We start from the raw sequence: 17,630 nt of genomic DNA on the forward strand, positions 1-17,630 counted from the left end.
CTGATAAATGATATAATCCCTAAACAGTTAGTGGCATTCATGCCTAAGTTTGTCAGACTCTGAAACTTGTCTGTGCAACCTGCTGTACTACCTTAGGAAAGATGTGTGGCTGCCCCTGGCACATGTTCACCTGTCCTGCACTGGGGTTAGGATGTTTGAGTTTTTCCGATAATTGAACTCATTGTGATGGGATGCCAGCTTTCTTTTATTATTGCTTCTCTTCCAGGCTATTTTAAAATCTAAACAATTTGTTTTCATTAAATGGTTATTCCCAATGATCAACTAACTGATGGAGAAGTCACAGCCTTTACCTACAAAACCCTGGGAGGTAGAAATATCCTTTTCTAGATTCTACCATTAGCCTCAGTCATACTGTCACCTACAAAATCAATTAATCAACAAATTAAACTAAAATAATATTAACTTTAATAGAAAGGCTTTTAAACATATTGCTATGTAACCTTCACGGATAATGAAGAGCCTTTGATGATGGTCTTGCCTTTCTATTTATGTAGAACATTATAACTGGCAAAGTTCATTTGTTTTCATATCCCTTAATTAAAGTAACCTCTACTGAGAACCATTCTATTATGTGCTGGGTATGGTGATAGGTCTTAGGGAATCAAAGATCAAAAAGATAAAGTCACAGTTCTTGAGAGCTTATTACCTAGTAGCATGGTGTCCCACAAAGAGATATGTCATCATATAACATAGGAATCACTATAGCAGAGATGTAAATAAAGTGGGAGGTGGCCATAAGTCAGTGACAGAAAATAATGAGGTGAGGTAGATAGACTTTTGAATTTAAAATGCCATGATCCAAAAATTCTATTCACAGCTAAATTTGTGAGTACAGGCAAAAGAAAGATGTGGTCAGATTTGCCAACTCTTAAAAAAAAATATACTGCACTTATATTCTTCCCAAAAATCTTTACTTAAAGATATATACCAGGCAATTGTGAAATAAATCAAAACAAAGAATGCAAACATATAGAAGTCATGGCATAAAAGGAACAGAATGTCACGCTATATCAAGTATATTGAAAGAAAACTGAAATATAAGTGCTTGTAAGGTTTTAAAATTTCTTTCTAAATTGCCACATGAGGAAAAACTAGTGAAAAATATGGCAGAGGAAACAGTAAACAAGTACAGAAATAAGGAAATACAGTTGGCAGAAGTAAGGCCACCTTTGTCAGCTATGAAACAAAATGTAATTGGGTTGAATACTCACATTAAATACAAAATGTCTTAAATCAATAAAAATTCAATTCCATTAAATGCTGTTTCTGAGAGACACATCTAAAACAACTGCTTCAAATCTAAAAACAAAAAAATGTGAGGGCCTTGTCTTACATTGGGAAATGAATCAATGCATGTGAATTAAATTCAGCATTCCACTGTTATGTTAAAAGATAATATGACCATTGCTAAGTGCAGTTGATTTCAGAAATGCAAGGATGGTTCAACATGAGGAAATATTACCATAAAATTAATTTGTTAGTAGATTAGAAAAGATAGACTGTATGATCATTTTAATATCCAGAAGTGCCACTGATAAAAATTAGGTAACAACTCCTCCCAAAATGTTTTTCATTGACTAGAAGTTGAAAGGTGATTTGCTTAACCTTGAAACACAGGAAAATTTCCATCAAATGAAGAGGAGGCAAAAGCATAGATCTGAAAGTTATACAGATAGGCGCCTGGGTCCCAATTCCAGCACTTCCTAGCTGTGTGGATCTCAATTTCTCCAAGTCTCATTTCCTTGTTTCATCTGTAAAATGATGATAAAATAACAGTAGTCATGATGCAGAGTTAACAACTATCATAACAGAAGCTTGCAGTGTGAGAAGTTGAACCAGAATTTTGTAGACCATCAATCTCTACAAATAATCTGTTGTGTGGGGATGCTGTTACTCTCATTTTGCTGATGGAGAAAGTGAGAATAGGATGCTCACCATCTTCTCTGACCTCTTAATGTTTTTTTTGAAAGACAAATAAAACAAAGTATATGTCTTAACCTGTCCAGGCTACCACAACAAAAACACCATAGATTATGTGGCTCAAATAATAAATATTTATTTCTCAAGTTCTGGAGGCTGGAAAGTCCAAGCCAAAGTGCCAACAGATCCAGTGTCTGCTGAGGATACATTTCTTGGTTCATGGATGGCCATCTTCTTGCTGTGTCCTCACATGGTGGAATGGGTGAGAGAGTTCCCTGGAGTCTCTTCTACCAGGTCACTAATCCTCATGAATTCAGGCTCTACTCTCATGACCTTGTCATTCACCTCCCAAAGGCCCTGCCCCCAATGTCATCACATTGGAGTAAGGATTTCAAAATTTTATGTTTGGGGAGCACCAATATTCAGTTAATAACAGCATGTAAACTGCTTTGCAGAGTTTAGAACATAGTAATATTTCTTAAACACTAATGAAAAATATCACTATCAACACTGTTATTCAATATTTTTATGGGTATATTTGCTGCTTGGGAAATACAAATGTAAGATGGGACAGAGACATTGAAGAGGAAGAGGTGAAACTAGTATTTGTAGATGATGCTTTCTATCTCTGGGAAGACTCAAGTAAATAAACTGAAACTGCATCTGAAGTAAAAGAGTTAGTGAGAAGACTACTTTTAACATAAAAATACAGTACTTGATAACTTTCTTGTGTACTGGAAATAACCAGTTTGGATATATAAAGAAAAAATTTTCATTCAAAATAGCAACAAAAAAAATACCTAGGAATAAATAAAATAAGAAATAACTTTTGGGCAGCCCGGGTGGCTCAGTGGTTTAGCGCTGCCTTCAGACCAGGGCGTGATCCTGGAGACCCGAAATCAAGTCCCACATCGGGCTTTCTGCGTGGAGCCTGCTTCTCCCTCTGCCTGTGTCTCTGCCTCTCTCTCTCTCTCTCTCTCTGTGTCTTTCATAAATAAATAAATAAATAAATAAATAAATAAATAAATAAAATCTTTAAAAAAAAGAAATAACTTTCATTTACTCAAAGAGAACTACAAAGCTTTTAACAAAGGACATAAAACAATGATCCATTAATTAGAAGTAATACTTGATGAACACTTGGAAAGACAATACTGTAACTATGTCAATAGTCCCCAGAGAAATCTATAAATTCTTTGTGTCACCTATGGAAATCTCAAAGGTACACTTTGGGAATGCTGGTTCATAAGGTTCAGCAGACAAAATAAAGTGGTAAGAAGACAAAAAATATCATAAAAAGGGATAATGAAAAAAAAAGGGATAATGATGGACAGCTTTCTGTACCAGTGTTAGCATGTATTTTAAAGTGACAATAATTTGGGGAGGTGGGCAGGGAATACGTGAAATGGGGATTAAGGAGGGCACTCGTCCTGGTGAGCACTGGGTATTGTATGCAGGTGATGAGTCACTACGTTCTTTACCTGAAACTAATATTCCACTCTACGATAACTAAGTAGAATTTGAATAAAAACTTGGAAAGAAAAAAAGTGACAATAATTTAGCAACGTGTTTTTTTTCTTTTTTTAAAAAAAATTTCATTTATTTATTCATGAGAGACACAGAGAGAGGCAGAGAAATAGGCAGAAGGAGAAGCAGACTCCCTGCAGTTAGTCCAATGTGGGACTCAATCCCAGAACCCCAGGATCACGACCTGAGTGGAAGGCAGACGCTCAACCACTGAGTCACCCAGGTGCCCTGACAATGTGGTTCTTTCAAAAGAGTACACAAAGAAAGGAATGAGAAAGAATAAAAAAATCCAGACATAGACCCAAATAGAGATGAAAGAGGAAAGCCTTTACTATATGATAAAGGTGATAACTTTAAATCTTGGAGAAAGCCTGGACTGTACAATAAAGAGCATGAAAACAGAAGACCCACCACATGGAAATAAGTGGAAATGTGTCATGTTAGAATTCTCCAGAGAAACAGTGCAGTTGTCACCATGGAGATTTTTTAGTGTACAGAGGTATGGTATATCTAAATAATAATCTTATATAGTCAGCTTTAGGTGTGGCTTCTAGTGCTTATAACAGCAAGCAGGAGACAGAGCCCTTGAAGAACCAGACTATACCATTATCACGAAAACAGAGTATTCAGCTTCCCTGTCTGCATTTCAAGCTCTGCTTTTACCAGAGCCCATTCGAATCTTCAGAGCTCCAGAATCTGGAAAAAAACAACACAAAAACCGAATGAAGACTGTGCTGCCTGGGAACTGTCAATTCTGTGTGCTGCTCACTTTCAGTCACTGGAGAAAAGAAGTCAAAGGAAGAACCTAGAAGCAAATGTCCCTTGGCTTTGCTGTCTTTGAAAGATTCTTCATCACGGGCCTGACAAAAGCAGACAGGAAGGCACAAGGTAGAAACGAAACCGAGGCAAATTCTTGGTGTCTTGACACAATATAGATCTTTTGACATTTTTCAGTTTCTTTAACAACTGTAAATCCTCCCATGGGCTTCATTAGGAGAGGATGAGAGGAGGCCATTTGTCCTAAAACCTTCCATGGACACTGGGGGCCTGGGCCTGGCAGGTTCCCACCCACTTCCTGATGCAGGCAGTTAAGCCCTATGCAAATTCTGCACAAGCTAAGGCTTGCCTGTCTGTTGTTGTTGTTGTTGTTGTTGTTGTTGTTTCCTTGCTGTTAATGTCACTCAGTTTCTCCCCATAGAATGTCCTGTTCCTTGCTCCTTTCCTCTTTCGAACTCCCACATACATTTGGGCATAGTAATGCCCAAATCAGATGACCTGTGTTTTACTCTCTCAAGGCTCTCATCTTATTGATTCTACCTAATTCACACGGTGAAGCAAGTCACACAAACAAGTGCAGCATGGTCATGAGAGAGTCTGAACTGGAGGCCAGGAGATCCCATTGCTTTCTTAAGTGGGTCACCTCAGGTTAGTGACTTTACTACTCTGGGGCTCTCTTTCCTAATCTGTAAAATAGGTTACGCACAGCATTTTCCAGAGGTCCCTCAGTTGCTGGGGGAGGCTAAGGGCCCAGATTCCACTGAATGTACCCCCATCCCATTCTCTTGACCCCCGTCTCCCTTCCTGCTGCCTCCTTCATCAAAGCAGCCCAGTTTTTACCTATTTTACATATTGAGATGCCACCGTGACCCATATCCATCCACAGAATTCCCTGCCCTTTGGGATCTAGTTTTGAAATGGTGTTGGATCCCTCACTTTGTCACCCAGTGGAAACCCAAACCTTCCTCCTGATTTCTGTTCATTACAAGGGACGATGATTTTCATTTGGCCTCAATTGTCTCTTGGGATTTGGAGTTCTTTTGGGCTCCTCTGTCATGACAGGTCAGCCCTGATATGAAGCCCCCTGGGCTTCTATAACAACAATAATTTCCCATATACCAGACATGCATGAGCTTAATAGACGTTTCTGGAGGTTGGCTCCAGGGCAGCAGGCACCTCCTGCCTCTCACAGTCCTCTGCTGTCTTCTGGTTCCCTGCTGCCCTCCCAACTCTGCTCCTCACCCCATCCCTGCAGGACATCCTGGCACTTCCAGACTCTCCCACTTCAGTTGCGCGGAGCAGCCTCATCTGCCTCCGAAGGTTGGAGCCAGGCCTCGGAGAGGCTCACCTTCGGCTCCAGGCATGCATCAAAGAAAGTTTTCCAAGAACCACTGTTCCCTCCCTGAGGAAGAGTTTGGCACTGTTATTCAAGGTCACACATTTCAACTTTCTTTGCACTGGATTTATCAAAAGGGCTTCATGGCTAAGCAGAGTTTGAAAGCCATTGCACATCATTGTTTTCTGATGGAGCATGTGACGAATTTTGAGAGTACATGATCAGTCCTCCTTCCAGATAAATCGGTCCTTTCATCCAATTAAAATATTTGCCAGTACTGATATTTCTTAAACTTTAAAATATTTTAACCATGCAAAACTATAAGCCAGTGTTTTTTAAACTGCAGGTAACATTTTTTCAAGAAAATAAATGGAATAAAGGAGAATGGAAAATATGAGGGTATCAATTTAGTAAACGCAAACTTCTTTCATAAAAATCTGATTTCAGTTCTCTGTGTGTACATGCAGATGTGGGCAAGCGCCTGTGCATGCGCGTGTGTCAAAATGTGAAATAACCGTTTCCTTACTGTGGGTCACAGTCAGAAGGCCTAACGATCACCGGGTCTGCAGTGCTGTAATCAACACCCGAGAACTCCCTGCTCAGTTCTGAACCACTCAGCTCGAAGACAGCACGCCGGATCACCGCAGGGTTTTTGTTGCTGGTCTGTTTGTTTTTAAGTGAAAACATTACAGATAGAATTGAAGCTGAACACCCCCTCCGCCACGGTCACCTCCTTGATTCCATCCTTGTTGCCCAGCGGTCACCTCATAATGGAGTCTTTCATTCCCAGGCATGTTTCTATGCTGTTAGTACATATGAAACATATGGAATTGTTTTGAACATTTAATGCTAGTACTCATAGTAAGTGGTTTTAAAAAATATCATCCTCAAATTTATTTTCTCTCAACACAGTAATTTTCGAATATCCCTCGCTGATATGTGTGGCTCCAGTTCAGTTACGTTTACGGCTATATAAATACACTGAAAATTATTTGCTAATTTTATTCTTAAGGGACATTTCATTTACTGTTATGAAAAATATTGCAATGAACATTCTTGTATATCTTCTTGTCCACGTGTTACAAGGAACTGTTAAGAAACTATTTTATAAGCCAGAGAAGATGATTTGGTTCCAGAGCCATGCCATAATCATGTGTACAATGTCAACTTCTCCAAATTAATAAAGTTAGATCCTCACCTTAAAAGAAATCAATGATATGATGAATTAGAGACCTAACTGTGTAAAAAAGTCAATAATAAATGCAGAAAAATATTTTTGATATAGAAGTTGAAAAGTTTCTTCAGTAAGCTAAAGAAAAACACAGATAATAAAAGAGAAAATTGAAACTTTCTTCTGTACTAACATTTAGTGTTTCTCTTTATTAGAAGATACTGATATGAAAGTTAAAATATATTTCACAACTAGGGGGAAGATATTTGTAATATACAAAATCTATAAAGAATGCGTGTGGGAAATATCAGAAAGGGAGACAGAACGTAAAGACTGCTAACTCTGGGAAACGAACTAGGGGTGGTAGAAGGGGAGGAGGGCAGGGGGTGGGAGGGAATGGGTGACGGGCACTGGGGGTTATTCTGTATGTTAGTAAATTGAACACCAATAAAAAATAAATTAAAAAAAAAGAATGCTAATATTTTTAAAACACTCATGACACCTGAAAAACTTCCTTGTCTGCCTAGACAAAGGGCTCACGTTTATGGATAGTATTTTTACTTATCCCTTATTTCCTGGATGACTAAATCTGCTTTTATACATTGGCATTCCCTTTTTGCAAACTGGTCCAGCCCCACCTACATTTTCTCTTCAGAAATTTGACTAGTCCAAGGCAAAGATGAACCAGATTTACATATATGACTTTGAAGACTTCCCCTCAACTCTTCAAAGCAGCCTATTTGATTTTTTTATTTTGAAATACACCAGTCAGCTTTTTTCATAAATTCACACCTGCATCAAAGGTTGAATGTATAGTTGGAAAACAAGTCTGATAACCCTACAGCTAGTAATGGGATAAATAGTATCCTCAAAGATTCATATCTACCCTGAACCTCAGAATGTCATCTTATTTGCAAATAGGGTCCTTGCAGATATTTTTAGTTAAAGGTTGAGATAAGATCACACTGGGTGAGGGTGGGCCCTAAATCTAATGACTGGTATCCTTACAGGAAGAGAAGACACACAGACACACAAAGAGGGCAGTGTGAAGATGCAGGTAGAATGTAAAGTGATGTCTTTGTACTAGCCAAGCATGCTAACAATTTCAGGAGCCACCAGAAGCTAGGAAGAATCAGGTATCGGTTCTTCCTCAGAGACAACTGAAGAGAACATAGTTCACTGACACCTTGATATTGGAATTCTAGATCTCCAGACTATAAAAGAACAAATTTCCATTGTGCTGATCAGCTTAATTTGTGATAATTTATGATACAAGAAATATGCTACAAACTAATACAAAGCTAGCATGTAAATTTATATACTGGTCTGGCCAATATATTTAGAAGTTTCTGCCATACAGTGACCTGAAGCACATTTTTATTTCATTTATTATTTTGGCCTGTGCCATATACCTTGACTGAAACCAACCCAATGATGCTGGCCACAGCTGATTGTGCCATGGATCAGTGCACAGCTAAAGACAATGGGTAGGCATAAGGAAGGTCAATTATCTTTGAGGTGACTTGAGACCAACTTTGTCCAGTAGAGGCACTCTAAATGAGAGAATGGCAGCCTGATGCAATCTGATCTTACTTCTTTGGGAAGCCTGAATACAAGCAAACCATGAAAAGGCTGGTCACTTCAACTTTGATCATTATCAAGATAGTGCTGTGTTGGCTTATCAGGTATTTGTGATACCAGAGTATGTCTCAAACCCAGACATAGTGGAACAGAGAATGTTTGCACACTGACAAAGTGACTCCCCATGTGACTCCACATCCCTATGGGCCCTAATCATAAGACTCCACCATTGGTTCTGGTTCAAGATGGTGGCACAGGAAGACTCTGAACTTCCCTCCTCCATGGAACACACCAAATTGTACGTCTACTAATGATTCCTCCTGAAGAAGAACTGAGGGATGACTGAATGGCTACTGGACAACCAAAGATAGAGAATGACAAAAGATCAGACAAAGAGATGGAGACACGAAGGGAAGTCTCACCTCTGACACTGCCAACAGCAGTGAGGGTAGTACTGTGGGTTTGGGGACAGATATCTCTGTCCTGGGGCACAGGAAAAAAGTGTCTAAAAGAACAGCTAGCATATAAAGAGAACTCTGTCAAAGCAGAGGAGCTTGGGAATGCTCTGCAAGTCAGAGGGACTGGAGAACCACAGGGTGTACATTGTCACCTCAGCTTGGAAACCTGGACCCAAGCAGAGTCTGGAGCCCCATATGAGTGGGCCCAGTCACCTTAATGAGCTCACACTCCAGTGGGCCCAGGGTCCTGAAGCCCACATCAGCCTTGGTTGTGCTGGAGCACAGAAAATAAGCTGTAGTTCTGTGTTTTTTTTTTAATGTTTATTGTTTTATTTACCTTTTAAAATTTGTCTGTCTTGTTTCTAGCTTTTTTCCTGTGTTTTTGTCCTTTTCTTTCATTTTCTTTTTTCCTTTTTCTTCTTTCTTTCTTTTCCTTTTTCTTTTATTATTTTTTCCTTTATCCTTTCTGTAAAAAGCCATGGTTTTAAAAAGTAGCATCTATAGCCACAGTTGCAGCCAATCAGCAAGGATCATCAAGAACACATGGTCTACACAGGGGACATCATACACAAGACCACTCCTTCAACTTGAGGAGAAGTAACCATGTTGCCTAATCCATAGAAACAAACACAGATAGTCAAGCAAAATGGGGAGACAGAGGAATATTCTCCAAAACAAAGAAGAAGAAAAATCTCAGAAAAAGAATTAAATGAAACAAAGAAAAGCAATATACCTGATAAAGAATTTAAAGTAATAATTCTAAAGACACTCATCAGGCTGGAGAAGGAATGGAAGAATTCAGTGAGAACTTCAATAAGGAGTCAGAAAATATTAAAAACAATCAATCAGAGCTGAAGAATACAATAACTGAAATAAAAAAAATACACTAGGGGGAATCAGCAGTAGATTAGAGGAGGCAGAGGAATGTATCAGTGATCTGGAAGACAAGGTAATGGGAAGCATATGAGCTGAACAGCAGAAAGAAGAAAAGAACTTTTAAAAACTGAGGGTGGATTAAGAAATCTCTTGGGCAACATCAAGTGAACAAACATTAGCATTAGAGGGGTCCTAGAAGAAGAAGAAAGAAAGGTGAAGAAAACTTATTTGAAGAAAAAAACAGCTGAAAACATCCCTAACCTGGGGAGGAAAATAGACACCCAAGTCTAAGAAGCACAGAGAGTTCTAAACAAGAGGAACCCAAGGCAGTCCACACCACAGCACTTAGTCATTAAGATGCCAAATGTTAAAGCGAGAACCCTGCAAGTAGCAAGAGAAAAACAAAAAGTTACCTAAAAGGAAACATCTATAAAGCTTACATGATTTTTCAGCAGAAATTTTATAGGCCAGAAAGGAGTGACATGATATATTCAGAGCCAGAAGGAAAAAACCTGCAACCAAGAATATTTTACTAGGCAAGGTTATCATTCAGATTTGAAGGAGAGATAGTTTCCCATATGAACAAAAGATAAAGGAGTTTATCACCACTAAACCAGCTGTACAAGAAATGTTAAAATCCTGGAAGACAGCACAGGTGGTAATTTCTCTGACATCAGCCATAGCAACGTTTTTCTAGGTATGCTTTCTGAGGCAGAGAAACAAAAGCAAAAACAAACTTTTGGGAGTACATCAAAACAAAAAGCTTTTATATCAACAAAACAAAAAGACAACCTACTGAATGGGAGAAGATATTTGCAAATGATAGATCCAATAAGGGGTCAGTATCCGACATATATAAAGAACTCATACAAGCCAACACGCACACACAAAACAATTAAATAGGTGGAAGAATAGACATTTTTCCAAAGGAGACATACAGATAATCAACAGACATATGAAAAAATACTCAACATCCCTCCTCATCATGCAAAAGCAAATCAAAACCACAAGGAGATACACTTCATATCTGTTAGCATGACTAAAATAAAAAACACAATAAACAACAATTATTTTCAAGTATGTGGAGAAAAATTGAACCCTTGTGTACTGTTGGTGGGAATGCAAACTGGTACAGCTACTGTGGAAAACAGTATGGAGATTCCTCAAAAAATTAAAAATAGAAATACCCTACAATCCAGGAATTCGGGAAACAGGAATATTCTCCAAATATTAAGTATTTAACCAAAGAATATGAAAATACTAATTCAAAGGGATATATGCGCCGCAATGTGTATAGCAGCATTATCTACAATAGCCAAGACATGGAAGCTATCCAAATGTCCATAAATAGGTGAATGGATGAAAAGGATGTGATATGTATCTCTATATATGTGATATATATAGATATATATGAATATTATTCAGCCATAAAAAAGAATGAAATCTTGCCATTTGCAACAACATGGTTGGAGCTGGAGAGTATTATGCTAAGTGAAATAAGTCAGACAAGAAAGACAAATGCCATATGATTATATTCATAAATGGAATCTTAAAAAAGAATAAACCAAAAGCAGAATCAGAACTAAAACACAGAAAATAAACTGATGGTTGCCAGAGGGGAGGGTGGGTGGGCAAAATGAGTGAAAGGGAGTGGGAGACACAGGCCTTCAGTTATGGGATGAATAAGTCATGAGAATAAAAAGCAGAGTTTAAGGAATTTGGTCAATGATAGTATAACAATGATGAATTGGGACAGATGATTGCTATACTTGTAGATATCGTATGATGTCTAAATTTGTCAGATCACTATGTTGTACACCTGAAATTAATATAACATTGTGTGTCAACTATCCTCAAGAAAATAATATTCCATCATTAGTAGACATGCTTTCTCATCTTTCTTTGCATTTCTAAGAAATCTCAAAAATAACTTTATAGTAATCTCTAAACAGTTTATTATTAAAGGCGGTGTGACATTACTTATCATCTCCTCTGAAAAGCATTCTCTGATTCTCTGAGGCAATGTTAGGCTCTCTTCATATATCTCTGTGACAGTTCAAGTGTACTATATAGATCATTTGTGTTCACATTTCTGTCACCCCAATAGACTGTGATTCTCTGTAGGGCACCGTGAAATACTCCTTTGTCTCTGGACCATTGTGCCCCACATATGCATAGCACACCAACTCGATTGCATTGGGACTAGCAATGAACTGCCTTTGCCTCCCCTAGTAATGAATGGGAAACTTGAGGGAAGGGATTTAGTTTGGTTCATTTTTATAACTCCAGCACTCAGCATAGTATCTGGTATACACGCAATAGGTGCTCATTTTACTCATATATGGAATTTAAGAAACGAAGAAAAACGAGAAACCCAAAGCAGACTCTTACAGAGAATGTTCTGATGGGGGGGGGGGGGGGCGGTTCTGAAGGGGATTGGGTAAAATAGATGCTGGGGATGAAGGAGGGAACTTGTGATGATTAGCACCGAATAATGTGCAGAATTGTTGAATCACTATAGTGTACGAAACTAATAATATAACACTGTATGTTAACGATGCTGGATTAAAAAAAAAAAAAAGTTCTAGCAGAGCTGAGTGGCAATATGAAAATTTGTCAGTAGGTGTCGCTGTGCTATCAATAGTCGTTGCTACGGTAAGTACCCAAATGTTCACATTTAATCCTCCCAACCGCTACATCCTACAGGTGAGGAGATGGAAGCTCAGAGAAGTCATGTTCCCTGCCCAAGCTCACTCAGCTCATAGGTTGGGAAGCAGGATTCAAAGAGGTTCTTCTCCTTTCTGAGTCTGCTAGGTCGTCATGCTGTTCTCTGGCCTGGAAATTCTTCATTTCCAGACATCCAATGACATCAGCATCTGTAAAGCACTAACATGATCTACTAAATCATTTATCTACGTTTTAGATTTGTAGTTTAGTTTTACCACATTACTGATTGGTTCACAAGTCGGATCATTTTGCCTCTAGGTTATCTTCAACAATATCTGGAAACATTATTGGTTTGTCATACCTGGGGAGTGGGGTGTCTTTCAGCATCCAGCTGCTAGAGACCAGGGATATTGCAGAACAGCCTGCATGAGGGAGAGGCCTGCATGGCTAAGAATTATCCAACCCAAATTGTCAGTAGTCCTGAGGTTGAGAATCCCTACTATGTGCGGAGAGAACCGAATGACTACTTGAGCTCTAATATGTTGATAAACATATTTTCCTTTTCCAATACAGAGGATGAGTATAAATGTTTCTGTGTTATCAAAAGAGACAGAGCACAGGGGTGGTGATTTGTTTATGACAGAACAGAGCCTGGGATGGGGCCTTGGGGGACCCCAGATGGCTGACACTTTCTCTTCTGCTTTGCTGTCTCAGTTCTCAAAGTGTGGTTTTACTGGGAGAGAGATCTTTGTTACTTTGTCCAAAATTAAAATCAAAATCAAATACAGGATTTCATAAGAAGTGGACTGTCAATGATTAAGAAAAAGTGGTTGATGGAGAGGATGCCTCATTTTCCTACATACGGGCAGAAGCTCTGTGTTTACAAGAATCCCAAAGAGTTACCACCAAGAAAGGCTGCAGAGACCATTTAGCTCCCGCCCCTGGCTGGACAGTGCCAAGAGCCAAGATGCGAAGAACTGGGACTGTGTGCTCGGTGTCACCCAGTGAGCAGCATCCTGGGTGGAGCTAGGTCTCCTGGCTGTGAGCTCAGCACCCTTTTCTCTGTCCCATGTTGTCATTCTCCTAAACTGATGGCAGAGAGAGAGAGATTTTATAATTTCAGGGAAATCCTCTGATTCTTCTCTTGTGAATCCGGGATGATAGTCTCATGGTCAAGTGGAGAATAACTGTGCTCAAAACAAGAATGCCAGGATTTAAGTATCAAGGGTATTAGGTGTCTGGGCCTTATGACCCACTTGAAAATAGAAGTCAGTGTTTTAGCAGAAATCCAGAGGCTTCCCGTCTGCACTATAAGCTGCCAGAAGTAAGAGGTCATGATCCCAACAGAGTGATATATGTGAGTATTAATGGAAGTGAACTGCACTGTAGCTAAGGTGTTGGTACAGCTCATGATCCCAGTCACATCCTGTCTTTCCAGGGAAGCTGAGGCCACAGATCCTACAAGGGCTATGGATTTGGCCAAGATTTATGATGTAATTGGAAGTGCCAGTAGGAGTAGACAGAGAAGAACACAACCAGTCGGGAGACCAACTGCTCCTGGGAAGTGGGTTGTGGAGACAGACTCCCCAGTATGAGGGGCACTGGCTCTTTCAAAGTCAGGCAATATGGCCAGAAGTTAATTCTCAAAAACCCAACCAGTTAAAATTTGATTTGTCAAATAACCAACTCATTCAACTTATCATGGTTATCAATCATAGATTTGCAGTTTGAAAGCTCTTAATGTGACTGTTTTAATAGCTCTGGCAGAAATGTTCATTTTGGGGTACTGATTACATAGTAAGATTATCTAATTGAGAGCTAATCTAAAATTGGTTTGCCCCCCTCCTCCCCCCTCTAAGAAACTGGCAAGCAAATTGTAAAATTCTAAAAGTTTGTCCAAGGAGAAATCACTGCAAATGAACATTTTCCATATAAAGTACTATCTTTCTGTAACTCAAACTTCTGTATTGCAAATGTGATACGATTTCCTTTGTTACTTCTGATTGCTTTCTGATGCATTTGAATGCATTTTTCTCTTTCTAAAATCTTTATAGCGTAAGTATCGTTTTTGCTAATCCCTCAAATCAGCCTTGTATATATATTCCTTGCAATTAAGTTTTTAAGGACGAACTAAATGAAACAAATGTTAAAGAAATCAGAATTAGCTGCAAACATGTTGCTAAACGTTTACATTTTCATTTCTAATAAGGAAAATTTTGGATGTGTTGACTTGTTAATCATTTGCAGAAAAATTAGGCAATACTCAAATCAGGGGAAAGAATGAGAATTCTCAGGGAAATGACAGTCATGGCTGTACGTTTGTACCTCAGATTCCACGTCTGTTAACGGTTAAGAGTGGAATTGTGAAAGAAGGATGAAAAACCCTAAAAATGCTAAAAGATTTGTAAAAACAACAAGAAGACACCAAGAAGGATTTCAAATTGGTTCTAAAAGCATGAACTGCAAAGTTCTCCTGCAAAAGGACGCAGTGTGGGTTTCTGCTAATGCAATATTTAACAGAAAATTGTATTTCATTATTGGGAATAAAGAATGAGCGTTCTTACAGCTGTTCATAGTCATCTTGATGTGGTTAAGAGCATCATTGATAAATAAGGGGATATGGTAAATTCACCAAATGCTTGGGTCAATTGTCTGGATCCAGCAGGTGAGTGAGTGCCGGGGATGCCAGCACAGTGGCTCCTGGCCGGCTGCTCACAGTGGGGTGCACAGAAGGGACTGTACTTGTGGGGAGAGAGGCCTCCACTTACACCGGCACCAAGAGAAAGTGATTTCATCCACTGTGAGAAATGGCAAGTCAGCTGATATGGGGGTACTGGGGTTGGGAAAGATCTAGAGGGATAGCTTTGAAGCATTGATGGAGCACCTGCCCAGGGAACTGTGATAACGTGGTTTATGGGTTCTGTGCATGCATTCGAGATCTGTGAAGGCCCAGTCCCCCCAGCCACTTGGTCACTTCCTTCAGCTCTCTGTCCAGCTGCCATCCGGGGCTCCCTGTACATATGTGCAGAGTAGCAGCTCCATCTTTCCTACCTCCCTGTTCAGCATGACTGCTTTTCACAGGGCTGACCTCGTCTGGAAATTCACTTGCTTGTGTGTCCACCCTTGCTAGATGGTACCTGCACGAAATCGGGACATTGGTATACATTACAAGCACAATGTACTTGCTTGCTGTCACAGTCCCAAGGACTAGAGCAGTACTGGGGGATGAGGTGGCGTGCCATAGTTACGTGCTGAATGAATGATGTACACGTGTTGGGCGGGTGATGTACATGGGCCTCCGTGAAAACGCCCTGGCCTGTTTCACCTGCTCCTGTTGTCTTCTACTGGGTGCTGTTCTCCAGTCATACTGTAATAGCCAATAATTCTTCCCTTTCTTACCTGCCTTGTATTTTCAAAAATGTACCAATCCTCCTGCCTTGCCCACGCGGTGGACTCCTGCTCCCTACTCGGCCCATCCTTGGAGTCTTCTCTGTGTCACCAGGAGCAGTTGCCCATGGCACTGCCACACTACTTGGGTTGTCTGGGTGGTGCTTGTGTGTATTGCCCTGGAACATAAGCATCTGACAGACAACTCCATCTGGCTTTGTTCTGTGCTGCCTTACATGAGGGGTGTTCCTTGCTCACTGTGATGTCCCCAGCACCTGTCACAGGGCCCCATAATGCTTTGTTGAGTAAATGGCTCTATGACTGGAGACTGAGTGTGTCCATTGAGACGGTGAGGAGCAGCTATGCAGGATCTGCCCACCTGCCTTGGGCCAGGAATGGGGGAGGCAGATAGCTCTGGGGATGGCACCTCCTGTTTACTGGGGGGCTCATCCTACTGAGGTGGGCTGGGGTAATGCACTTGGGTGCCTGGGCTCTAACTTTGGGCCTCAACGAGAGCCAAGGACAAGGCCTCATGGGCATCTCCCCGGGCTCTCCTTCCATGTCACCATTTACAAGTTTCCAGGGCAGCAGATGGAAAGCCAAGGACTGAATTCAGCCACCACAACCAGATTCTGTCCCTCTGGGCTGTACCTGCATCCTAATGAGGCAGAGAGGATACGCCTGCAGGTCCTGTGCAATGTTGTCTGGGAGCAAAGGGAAAAATGGTGCTGCACAGCATTTAGCAGAGATACATTGTTTTTTGTTGTTGTTGTTGTTGGCTTCACCAACTATTAGTAGCTGGAAACAATGGAGTCCTTGACCTTGATTATTTCTCTTCTACAGGGAGGGAGGTGTGGGGAGGGAGGTAGTGCCTGGAGCTTCCCCCAAGGTCACTCTGCTGCCACAGCCTCTGGCTCTCCTCTGCCAGGTGAGGACAGGAAACCAGGGAAGGCATATAGCAAGTGCGTCAGACTCTGTCCACAACCTGCTCTTTGAGGGAAGATGCGGTGAAATTTGTCCAATTAACCCTCTGTTTGGATGGCAGCAGAAGGAAGCACAAAGGCAAATCAAAAGTGGTTTCTGTCGTGGCTTTGGTGACTTAGTAGATGAATATATTTCTAAATGCCGAATTGGAAACACATCATCCCATGTTCTTTCTTGGCTTTTGTCACTTCTCATTTTGAGAGCTCAGATTCCATGACTTTCTGGATATGCAGCCTCTATAATTCTCTTCTTGGGCATCACCATCCGAGCAGCAGATGCTGCTGTGAAAATGCATGGAAATAATCACAGAAAAATGTCTCCAAGAGGCACTGGCCAAACAATAAATGACAAGATGCCTTTGGGTATAAATCTAGAAAGGGCACATGTGGATTATAAATGACACCATCACTTTTTTTTTTTTTTTTTCCAAACACAGCTTTGGCTGCTTGACACTTAGGCAGGTTAGGTGGCCCTCCCTGTCATTTTCACCAGACTGAACACACTTTGAAATAGAACCAACATTGTTAGCATGGCTTGGGAGCTGCTCTCTATTTTTTCCCACTTGAATACCAGCCTCACCAAAGAGAGTTTCAATTTTAGATGTGTTCACTCCCCGAGCAAAAATCCCATGGAAAATGACTCTTGGGAGGACATGCAAATGTGCCAGTGACCTACATACGGAGCCTATAAGCCCATCAGATTGCTTCTGCCACTTGAAACCTGGGGAAAAAATGGAAAAATGAAATTGCATTTTGTATGTTGTGCTCCAAAAAGCACTAAGATTTTTCCAGGGTTGGTTTAGAAAAGATTATTCATTAGGGGCATGTTTCTTTGTCTTCGTGGCTTTGCCAAATGACACGTGTAAACTGGATGTGGTTATCTGTGGAATAAGTAAGGTGTGAAATTATTATATTTGGTGACTTAT

General features: G+C 40.3%; 2 long non-coding RNA genes across 3 annotated transcripts in view; one reads left to right on the plus strand and one right to left on the minus strand.

Moving 5' to 3' along the window:
- Window positions 1–7,120, plus strand: part of LOC140618803 (uncharacterized) — a 150,361-nt gene extending 143,241 nt beyond the window's left edge. Inside the window, exons 2-3 of the long non-coding RNA XR_012018861.1 lie at window positions 4,764–4,893; window positions 5,501–7,120. This is a non-coding gene — a long non-coding RNA (uncharacterized lncRNA). The remainder of the gene's footprint in view (window positions 1–4,763; window positions 4,894–5,500) is intronic.
- The window catches only part of LOC140618797 (uncharacterized), a 22,398-nt gene continuing 4,768 nt past the window's right edge, over window positions 1–17,630 (minus strand). Inside the window, exon 3 of one of the 2 annotated variants that reach the window (XR_012018859.1) lies at window positions 1–1,772. This is a non-coding gene — a long non-coding RNA (uncharacterized lncRNA). Of the gene's footprint in view, window positions 1,773–3,774; window positions 4,165–17,630 lie in introns of those variants that run through there. The other variant, XR_012018860.1, reaches the window with a different exon arrangement.

The sequence above is a fragment of the Canis lupus genome, chromosome 2, assembly GCF_048164855.1.
Source record: "Canis lupus baileyi chromosome 2, mCanLup2.hap1, whole genome shotgun sequence".
Lineage (NCBI taxonomy): Eukaryota > Metazoa > Chordata > Mammalia > Carnivora > Canidae > Canis > Canis lupus.